At 36.3% G+C, this 12,168-nt stretch overlaps 1 protein-coding gene across 1 annotated transcript in view; it reads right to left on the bottom strand.

The window, feature by feature from the left end:
- puf (ubiquitinyl hydrolase 1 puf) overlaps positions 1-12,168 on the bottom strand; it is a 1,013,305-nt gene that overhangs the window by 216,296 nt on the left and 784,841 nt on the right. The window lies entirely within an intron of this gene.

The raw sequence follows: 12,168 nt of genomic DNA, 5'->3' as shown, positions 1-12,168 counted from the left end.
CATTTATTAACATTAAAATGATAGCCATTTTTACATGCCCACAATTCCAGCCTATTCAAATCATTCTGCAAGTACTGCATATCAGGCACTCCTGATTACCCTACCTATCTTTGTCATTATCAGCAAATGGCTGTACAAGGGTGGTGTGAAAAGTTCTAGGCCTCAACAACAGATGGCAACACTATCGGCAAATTTTTTTTTTTTTCCCTAAGTTGGTACATCTGTCATAAGCATCCATGTGAAATTGCAAATCATTCTATCAAGTAGCTTGTTTTATAAAGCTGTCTGAAGCAAAAGTGTTGTCTGTATCCCTTGGAATGAATAAAATTGAGTATCGTGCAGTTATAAAATTCTTTTGTAAAAGAAGGTTTAATGCCAAAAGAAATTCATTCAAAGTTCATAAAAGTTTATGGGCACTCTTCTCCTTCATTTTCAACAATTAAGAAATAGGCTGCCAAGTTTAAACATGGCCATACCAGCCTTGAAGATGATCCACATGAAGAATGTCCAAAAAGTGTAACAACACCAGAAATCATTGATCAAATACACGATATGGTATTAGATGACTGGCAAGTCAAAGTGTGTAAATTGCTGAGACTATAGGCATTTCAAAAGAACATATTTTGCATGAAGAATTGCAAATGAAAAAGCTTTGCACAAGATGAGTGCACACTTGCTCACAGCAGATCAAAAACACACTCGCAAGAAAATCTCTGAACATTGCTTGGAGCATTTTAACAAGAATACAACTGATTTTGTGCATTGATTTATTACTATGGATGAGACTTGGATTCACCATTACACACCAAAATCCAAACAGCAGTCAAAACAGTGAACAGAAGCCAGTTGTTCAGCACCAAAGAAGACAAAGTCAGTTCCATCAGCAGGAAAGGTTATGGCATCGGTGTTTTGGGATGCTAAAGGCATTTTGTTTATTAATTATCTTGAAAATGGTAAAACAATAACCGGGGAATATTATTGAGATCTTTTAACCAGACCAGACAAAAAAGTCTTGAGAAAAGACCCGGTTTGCAGATGAAAAACATCATCTTTCATCAGGACAATGTATCTGCCCACAAAGGTGTTTTTGGCAATGGGAAAATTAGGAGATCTGCACTATGAATTATTGGAACATCCACTCTATTCCCAAGATTTGACTCCCCTCTGACTTCTATCTCTTCCCAAAACTAAAACTCTTCCTTGCTGGTCAGAGTTTTTCTTCGAATCAAGAGGATTGCAGCAGTAGAGGTGTATTTTGCAGATGTTACTGAAAACCACTACAGGGATGGGATAATTGTGCTGGAGCATCGCTGGAATAAATGTATTAGTCTTAAGGGAGATTATGTTGAAAATAAAAAAAAAATTAAATTATAAATTTGTTTTTTCATTGTTAGGCCGAGAAGTTTTCAGACCACCCTCTTATGTCACATGTCAAATCCTTCCCAATGTCATTGATGTAGAGATTGAATAACAATGGACCAAGGACTGATCTTTGAGACATACCACTGGTTACCTTGAATCTTGCAGATCCCCACCCACCTTGATATACTACTTTTTGATATCTGTAAGTCAGCAATCCTCTTATCCATACCAATAGTTTATAATTCAAACACATCTTCTCCCATTTATGCACCAGTATTCCATGCCGTATTTCTGTCAAAAGTCTTAGCAAAATCCAAAAGTATCATGGTGTATCCATTTCCCTTGTCTAACTCAGTGATAACATTATTATAGAATGTGAGCAAGTTGCTAAAACAAGACCTTCCTTTAGTAAACACATTCTGTTCACTACAGAGTACTGATTCTCTATCAACCTTTTTCTGAATGTGAGCCCTAACCAACTTTTCCAAAATCTTCACCACCAGGAGTGGTGGTGAAGATTTTGGTGAAGATTTCATCGATCCACCTGGGGTGGATCGATCAATGGTCGATAGTTGGATACATCTTTACACCACCCTTGTGCAATGGGATTACTATATTCTTTCCACTTCTATGGAATCTTCCCTGTTCTGAGACTTGAATTATATAGCCAGGTTATGGAAATAGCCAGTTCAGTTGAACGCTTCTTTAGTATCCATACTGATATCCCATCAATTTCTATGGAAGAAATTCTTATTCACTTTATGCAACAGCTCTAGTACTTCCTCTTCATCCACATGAGTTTTTCTCATATGGTGAAGAGGTAGCAGTGAGTTCAATGTTGCACATACCAGGTTGATAGCTTTTAGCAAAATGGTTGCTCATTAGTTGAGCAATCACATCTACATCAGTCATCTGCATCCAGAAGAACTTCCTCTGGGAAGTGTTTAAAAAGAGTTATTCTTTCAAATTCATTCTTTCCTTTTACTTGCAGCATAACAATAGAATTCTTTTGAGTTATCTTTAACTTGTGGAGTGAGTTTCTTTTCATACTCAGACTTAGCTTTCTGTACAACACATGTGACTCTTCTGGTGATCAGCTTATATTTATCATAACTGTCATCATCCTTATATATGCGATATTTCTTCCACATCATCTTTTTTTTAATGAATTTCTTGTTTGGATTGCATGTCCATTTCACTCCTACTCTATTTATTCTTTGAGCTCTAGGGACATATTCTGATATCGCATCATTTAAGTATTTTTTAAACACTTCCCATGCACTGCCACTCAATAACTGATACCATGGCACAGAAGCCAGCATACCCCCTTAGGTGGTCCTAATTTCCTGCTTTGTAATTTAGCATGTAACCTAACCTTTTCTGAATAGAGGATTCATAAACTTAGCCACTTCCAAGTGAGTACCGCATGATCACTGTCACCAACTGGAGGTAGAATAGTTACGTCTTTAAATGAAACCCCCTCTGACACTATAATCGGATCTAACACTCTTTGACCTTGAGTTCATTCTGTCACATGCTGCTTGAGGAAGATGTCTCAGAAAAGCTCAGTTAATTCAGTTTCATTCTTCTTATGCAATTTCATAGCTACCCAATGAACGTTTGGATAATTATGTCCCCACTATGATTACTCTTTTCGCACCCATGGTATTTATTTGTTGATACATTTCTTTGTCACTCCAATCCACCAGGTCTGTAACAACATCCCACTGTGTATTTAATCTTATTAGACTCTCTCACACACCAGATGGCTTCAAACTCACTACCATATGAAAAATTGTTACTAGTATTGCAGTCATAGGTCTCAACTCTAACTGGACTCAAGACATTTGATATCATTAGTGGCACATTCCTCCTTTCCTGTCCTGTCTATCCTTCCTAAAAATACTGTACTCTTTGCACTCGATACCAGTTAGTTTAGTATGTCTGCTTCTGTTAGCTAATGTCACTAATGCCTACAACATGATATCCCATATTAACCAAGGCAACAAACTTTACTACAGTGATAACTGTCCTTAACCAGCAATCCAAAACTTTCTGTTCACGGCAGTGTTTTAGAGGCAAAGTAGTGGATCCACTGAAGATGGTGATAGATGTTTAAATCATATAATAATGGTCCTATGGGGCAGAAATAGCTTGTTGTCAGGTTTTAGGCTGTTGGAAGTTGAAGTTTTCTGATTGCTTTTTAGAGCCAGCATCTTGAGGAGAGTTGAGTATTTGCAACTGCTTTTAGATCAGCAATTGAATGTGCATCCACTGTATTCCAAGATCAAAAGAAGGTGGATGGCATATCTGTGGTTCATCTTCCTGATTTCAACCCATACCTCATTTGGCTGATCTGGTAATTGAAGATGTGTACTGAATCCAAGGAGTCTTTTTTTGAGTCTAATTAAAGATATACCATGATACTTGGGTCCAAGTATGATGGAAGGTAAACAGATTTATTACTGTGGGGTATCTAAAGAAGATATCCCTAGCTTTATTCTGAGCTTTCTTTGGCTGCTTTGCATTTAGCAATCCACCATGGTTTAATAAAAGGTGGAAACTGAATGGATGTTTTTGGTAATGCAGTTATGGCAGCATCTATAATGTACTTAACATGATTCGCTGCTTCAACTGACTGTTACAGAATTCATTTCTACCCTGATAAAAAGGAAAAGGTGAAAACAGTCAGCTTGCTCTAATTTTGGCATAATATCTAATTATATATATATATATATATATATATATATATATATATATATATATATATATATATATATATATATATATATATATATATATATATACATATATATATAATAATCTAATTTTGTTATAATATTTCATATGGAGTAGATGAGTGCTCATAGTAAGCAGATTGTTAAGTTAGTGGCATTAATGTTCTGGCATATGGTATTGCTTTTAGTATTTAAGGAGAGATTACTGTCTGAATGCTTTACAACCCTCTCTGATATTAGTATGTGCACATGCAGAAGAGCGGCCACAGTATCACATGCAGCAGAGTGGCCATTTAAATCTCTCATTATAGGTTAGTGTATGTGTGCGTGTGTGTGTGGGATGGGGTGCAACTAGCAGGTTTTAATGTAGTGTAATAATTTCTGGTATGTTTTCAGCAGTGAGGCTATGTTCATTTTTTATCTTATTGCTCTATTGAGACTGGGAGTATATCAGAGATCATGTAACTGTGAGTAGGTGGAACAGTTATACATTGTTTTAGAGAAATGTACTCCCATAGTGATGAGAGCTGTATATGCATAGACACACAGACACACACACACACACACAAATAATAATAAAAAAATAAATAAATAATAAAAATTAAATAAAGCTTTTACTTTATTTATTTCAACTATATAATCTTGTGTTTATATGTATGCAACTCTCATGGAAGAGCTATGTAATGCTAATGTCCCCTCAGATATGTTTTACCTTCTAAGTATAAGAGGATTTTCAACTAATATTGTTGTTTACTTCCTCATATCATATGTTCTGTTTTGATCCTTTGATGTATTTGAGTGTTTGTCTTTTGTAGTCTTTATTTTCATGGGCAAAAGGCAGAAATGGTAGAACTATGACAGGCAATTTGAGTATGAGCATGAGGCAATATGAGAAATCTTCTTATGGATTTCTCATATGTAGATCTTTTAATTCAGAGAAAACCACATCATTAGGAAACATCAAGGCGATTTTTAAAACTTTTTAATTACATTAAAACTTTTTAAGTTTTGTTGGGTTACTTGGATGGTTTGGTTGAATTATGGTTTATTAGTGCAATGGCAGCAAAGGTCATACAGTACATATCAAAAGTTACATATATTAGGCAGAAAGGGTAGAGCTAAGTTATAATAGGCTGTTTTTAACATGATTATTTCTGGCATCTGAAACAGTGCAAGGGTTCATGATGTAATAGAGTACAGAAGTACACAAGATATTAATATATAGTCATAAACAGATAAACCAGTAAATAATATGTTAATATTAATTAAAAAATAAAGTTAAGCAATGCAGTATCTACATATATACAGAACTGATAATTATATGTGATTGTATAAATTAATTCTTTTTAAAAAGTTAAAAACGTCATGCAATTTATCTAAATTTCATTCCTCTATTGTGTGAAGTGCTGGCACTCCACTAGAATATTACAAATGGGTTGAATTTTTTGCACAATAGGTGTGCCATCATCCTAAGGAAGCATGTGTAAGATGATAATGACCTATGAATAGCCTAAAAAGAACAATGTCCTCTCTCTCTTCTGTTTCTACATTGACTAAACTGACAATATGTAATTTCAGGCTTAATTTCATGTAATATGTATGTGAGCACTTTGTGCCATGATGACTGCCACCAGGTAATTAGCCTTGATCATATAAACTGTCTGTAGTCTGTATATGGAACTGTCCAACAGTACACTGAAAATGTATGAGATGATCTAGCAACTGTTGCTGCAGTCTAATTTCCCATAATTCCAATAGAGCTGGAAATCTTAACAACCTAATATCAAAATTAATGGTCTTAATTTTATGCAAACAGTTGTAAAACCTCACAAAGCACCAGATGTGGATTATACCCAGGAGAGGAAATCTCCTGTACAGAACTCAATGAGTCTGTATAAATTACACACATTTAATAGCACTTGCTTTTAAAAGCACAAGTGCAATCTGAATGACATAAAACTCTGCTATATAATTACAATGAAGTGGGATCTGGTTGGATATAGTAATATCGGGAAATAGAGCCAAATGAAGTGTCAGATCTTGAACCATTAGTATAGATGTACAAGAAATTAGAGTGCACTGTTCCACGTGCATTAAACAATTAATGCACACAATTAAACATACTAACCTGCAATTCAGTTACATTCGGCACTTCAACATTCATGCCAATAGCATCTGTAATCTTTTTAATATATATACTGAAGGGACATATGGCATCTAACATGTGTGATATTGAGACTCCTGATGTAGAGAAAAGATACTAGTCTAGGTAGAGTGCTCTGGAAGAGATTTTAAAAACTAAAACTAGAAAAGATCTGGTAAAAATTAAATACCAGAAAAGTCTCCCATTAACCATTTTCACTAATATTTTACAAAGACAGCTGGTCAGAGCAATAGGTCGATAAATGTTGACTTGTGTTGAATCTTTTTTTCCTGGGTTTTTGGTGCCAATGATAACTGACTTATGCTAAGAATGCATAAACTCTTCCCATATAAGTATTCTCTTGTATATTAAAAGGAGGAGATCCACAGAAGGCAGTGGCATAGCTAGGGGGGTTCGGGGGGGTTCGGGGGGGGGGGGGGGGGAAGCCCACCCTGGGCAGCACTTTGAACCTTTTTGAACTTTTGCAGTTCATTCTAAGATACAGTCTTGAGAACTCAGTTCCAAATATTGTAATACTACTGCAAATTTTCCTCACAATTGCTATAAGTGTTGCTAGTTGTGAGAGGAATTTTTCTTAATAAAATTGATTAAGAATTACCTACATTAATATGAAATAGACTTCGCCAATGTCACCGATGATTTTGCTAACAGAAAAGCAAGAAAAATAACATTTTAGAATGTTGAAATTAAAGTTTTACTTCAAAAACAAACATCATCATCATCATCATCAAATTCCTGCCATGTACCCTCAAGGGGTGTACAGGATATGACAGTACTACATGAAAAAATTACATCATTACTAACTTCCTATCTACAATTTTCCTCCAAATCAGTCTGTTACTTGTCAAGACTCCAACATTATCAGATCTTATATTTCTATCATCTAAGGCACTTTGTACCGTATCAATCCACCTATATCTTGGTCTTCCTCTGGGTCGTTTTCCTGCCAACCTGGCAGAGAACACTTGTTTTGCTAATCTTGCCTCTCCCATTCTATTTAAGTGACCATACCATCTGAGATTAGCTCTGCTAATGCATTCCTGGATGCTGACAATGTCAAGTTCTTTCCTAATATCCTCATTTTTAATATGATATTGCCATTGATGCCATCTGTTCACGCCTCTAATCTTTCTCAGGACTCTCATATCTGCAGTCTCTAGTCTTTGGTCAAGTGTTTTACTTCTGACCCAGCTCTCAGATCCATAAGTTAAAATTGGTTTGAACACAGTCTTGTATACAGCTAATTTAGTGTTCCGACTAATTTCTCTCTTATTCCATATGAATTTATTCAATTGACTTCCCACGATACCAGCTTTGCTGATTCTGTTGTCTATTTCTATATTTAGTTTACCATCTTCAGTAAAAATTGTGCCTAAGTAGCTGAAATGTTTTACTTGTTCCACAGGTTCTCCATTCACAACACAGTTGACATTTTCAATGATTCTGCCTATTTTCATTGTCTTTGTCTTTTTATTGCTGACCTTCATACCATATCTATTACAACAGTTATTCAATTTAGTCAGAGAATCTTGCAGACTTGTAGCGGATTTATTTAGAAGTATAACATCATCCGCATAAAGCAAAGAGCTGACTGATTTGGAGGAAAATTGTAGATAGGAAGTTAGTAATGATGTAATTTTTTCATGTAGTACTGTCATATCCTGTACACCCCTTGAGGGTACATGGCAGGAATTTGATGATGATGATGATGATGATGTTTGTTTTTGAAATAAAACTTTAATTTCAACAAAAACAAACATAGTGTTTTAATTTATTTCCCTATACGTCATTTTGACTTTTTGTAATATTTTTGGTGTGTATTGAGAGGGGTGGCAAACTAAGGGACCGGCCTGGGCGGCAACAGCTCTAGCTACGCCACTAACAGAAGGTAATAATGAAAGATGTTTTATAATCTCATGATGGATGTCCTACTTTGATGGGCTGAGACAATAAAGAGCACCTTTTAATTCCATCTTAACAAATGGCTCAAGCCCATTGGTAGAAAAATTTTTCCACTGTTTCTCTTGTCACAGTTTCAATTATTAAATATTAACAGGATGTGAAGGGCTGAGATTCTGGAAAATTTTCTCCCAAAGCGTCTGTAGCAGCTTAGATTAGCAACAGCACATCCATTATGATCTGCAGAGAACAAACAGGTTGTTCTGTATGTACCTTTAATTTCTGGATTTTATCTCAAAAATATTTGCACTGTTTGATTAATTGATGATGTGAAGTGGAATTCAAGATTGTTTTTGATCCTGATATCTCACATAACGTGCTTGGCCTGAGCACAGTTAGGTATATGGAAGAAAGATTGAGTCTATTATTCAAACAGGAGATGTCATTATTGTCAATCATTCATTCAATGATTTGACCTCATCCATTAGTGTAGGCACTTTTCCATAGAGTGATGTGCCTATTAAAAACACCCATAAGAAGTATGAGCTCAGCCATTTGTAAGATCAGGTTATCAAGATCGATTTCATTTAACTCAGCATCCAATGGAAATAAACAGAACACAATGTAATAAGAAATCTGATGGATAGGCAAATGCCATTCAAGAGCATTATTAAAATGAATGTGTTGGAAGTGAGTATGATTGTCTGCTAGGATCACTACCATACCATGAGCAAGAACATCTCCAGTTCTGTCCATATGACTAACAGTGAAATTCTTTAAGATAGGGTCCTCACTGGGTTTTAAATATGTTTCCTGCAGACAGAATTGTTTCTGCAGACGAATACTGACAGTTCCATTGTAAAATTTTCTTATTTGCTTTGTAGACTTGTCCAATAGCCAAGCAAAGACGAATAGTGACAGTTCCATTGTAAAATTTTCTTATTTGCTTTGTAGACTTGTCCAATAGCCAAGAGGTTGAGGACTTATTATTATCAGGTTTATATTTCTCAAGTGAAGTATCGATGACCAATGTGCATCTCTTTATTTGAATAAAAATTAAATATATTATTCTGTGTCTGGATCATTTGATAAATTTAATTTATTTTCAGTGGATACTGAAATATCCACTCTTTTCTGAGAGGGTATTTGGTGGTTTATCTTTCAATGATATCCTTATCATAATTTTTTTGAAAAGTAGGTTCTCATCAAAATGGGACCATTTTTGGACTTGTTTCAGCAGTGAGACCATAGGTTGTGTGACTGATGTGCTACACAGAGAAGTACTTAAATTATAAAGTTGAAGTATAGTGAATTTATCAATTGAACTGCCATCATCTCAGTTTAAGAAGATTTGAGGACAGGTCTGGTAGTGGTTAATTTCCTTTTTGTATCCTGATATATTTTACTTTGTTTTAATATTTTATATTTCTTGTTTATCCTTCCACTGCTAACATGTATTGGAGAAGGCTGAATGATATTGCTGACAGTTGACACATTTAGCTTTCTTGGCAGAGCAAAGTTCATTATAGCTTCTTGTAGGAGAGCTACAAGAAGCAGTATGGGCATGTGCCCATATTTCTGATATTTAAAGCATCTCAGGAGGATTAGGGATGTATAGTCTAAGAGCAATAGTTGATATACCTTGCTCTTCTCTTAGAGCTGTTGGAGATTTGGATGTATCAATATTAAGGTTGATATTCCTGGTCGGAACCAGGTGACCATCCCTAATTATCAGAATGCCTCTCATACCGGTCACTCCTGGATCTTAATACTCAGAACATATCTTGTCATCAGGAACTTCAAGGAGATTCAATTCTGATAGCACTCCTCTATACGAACTGAGGGTTTCATGAGATGTTACTGAGATTGGTATTCCACCTATCGATGTTGCTCATGGCAGTTTTTCAGAATGTTGCCACAAAGACATAACCAAAACTTAGTTTCTTAACTGTTTTGGTAGAACTTTCCAGTTCTAAACCCTTCTGAATTATAAATGGTAATGCTTTCTCTATTAGCTTTTCACCTGTTGCATGGATGATGAGCAAAACTGGTACATTTATATATACTTGTATTACGTCTTTTGCTTCTTACTTCTGTTGTTAAATGATGTATCTGCGCTATCAGTACTTGGTTGGGAACTTGTTGGGACCCCTTGAAACATCTGTGGATAAAGACTTCATGCTTAGGAGATTTTTGTTTTTGGTTTAGTGCTAGCCCCCCCCCCTCCCACGGGGGGGGGGGGGCAGTATCCTCACTGACTGTCTAGAAATGACTGTGCTCAAAAGAGGAATGACAGGGCTACGCTGGAGACTATAGCAGCACCACAGTCACATTCTTCAGCCCAATTCCTAGACCATGGGGGTAGGAGATGTACTGTGTCGCTACTGCATAATCCTGTGCTGGCTATCTAGGACCACCCATCTTGCGAAAGGAAAAGCCAAAGTAGCACAAAAGTATCAGGAAAGGAATCCCCAACCCTCCAGATGTCAACAGGTCCCACTGCATTGCAAACAAGGTGCAGGTTGTTGGATTTCAGTGAAAGTGTTCTGAAAGAAAGGATAGTAAAAAAGACTCAGCAGAAGTAGAGCAAATAATATGGAATGAAAAGAGGAATACTTGATTCTCGTAGACAGGCTTATACGTTGGTTATGCATTTCTAAATCACTTAGGGAATTGAACAACGTAGATTCGAATATAAATTAAAATTAAACTTTAATAAATATTTCCGATATTTTGGCAACGTCACGTTGCCATTTTCAAAAGGAATTTACAAAAAGGCACGTGCACTATAACACAGTAACTGAGAATGAAGATATGAAGCTATCGTTCTCCTAGAAGTCCTGATGGTGCCTTCTAGCGGGCTAAGTAGGTGTTCTTGGCCGTTGGGCTGAAGGTCTGCTGATGTATGCCTCCCAAATTTGGGGCAGTCGCATACAATCAAAACAGGCAGGACAGCGAATATCAGAATTTCTGAACACAAGGACTACATCCGGTTTCACAAGTACAGCCATTCTGGTCTTACAGACCATGCTCTGGATACATGCCACGGAATACAGTGGAAGAAAGCTACAGTAATACACCGTAGCAAATACAAATTCGAAAGACTATTTATGGAATCAGCCTCAGCCCTAAGAAACTCTCCAAACCTCAACAAATTTGGTTGTATGCGACTGCCCCAAATTTGGGAGGCATACATCAGCAGACCTTCAGCCCAATGGCCAAGAACACCTACTTAGCTCGCTAGAGGGCACCATCAGGACTTCTAGGAGAACAATAGCTTCATATGTTCATTCTCAGTTACTGTGTTATAGTGCCTGCATGCATGTGCCTTTTTGTAAGTTCCTTTTAAAAATGACAACGTGACGTTGCTGAAATATCGGAAATATTTATTAAAGTTTACTTTTAATTTATATTCGAATCTACGTTGTTCAATTCCCTAAGTGATTTAGAAAAGAGGAATAACAAAATGGGCCAGTAGCATTAATGGGAAGCCTTCTCCATCATGAATAGATATCCTATGGAGAAGCGTTTTGTCAGGAAGGATTACTGCAATTGGTATTCCCCCAACTGATTTGCTCTGAATAATTGGGATCAATGAGAACATCACATAAATGGAGTTTTTTTTAACAGATTTCGGAGATTCTGCTAACTCTTCCAAAGCCTTCTGGATAAAGAAGGGAGACATTTTCCCATCAGAAAAAATGTCTCTCTTCTACTGAACGTATAGTAAGGAAAGGTTGTACATTCGTGTGTCCGATACATATACATTTTTTCTTATTTTTAGGGTTGCTATGGCTTCTGTACTTGGTTGTGACATGTTGAGGGTCCTTGAAAAACATGAGGATGATAAAAACATCCTCAAATGAAGGGAAAATCCAACACCACTGAGCCATACATGAGCCCACTATGCTCAGAAGTGGAACACCAGTACTATCCCAGATGACAGATCGGCAATACAGTAAAGCCTTGAGCCTTGCACCTGGACCATGGGGAAGAAACTTACAA

This window comes from Typopeltis vanoorti, chromosome 10 (assembly GCF_054136105.1).
Source record: "Typopeltis vanoorti isolate ZY-2024b chromosome 10, IOZ_Tvanoo_1.0, whole genome shotgun sequence".
Classification (NCBI taxonomy): domain Eukaryota; kingdom Metazoa; phylum Arthropoda; class Arachnida; order Uropygi; family Thelyphonidae; genus Typopeltis; species Typopeltis vanoorti.
Note: the sequence above shows the minus strand (reverse complement) of the source record. Positions and strands in the feature narration are given on the sequence as shown.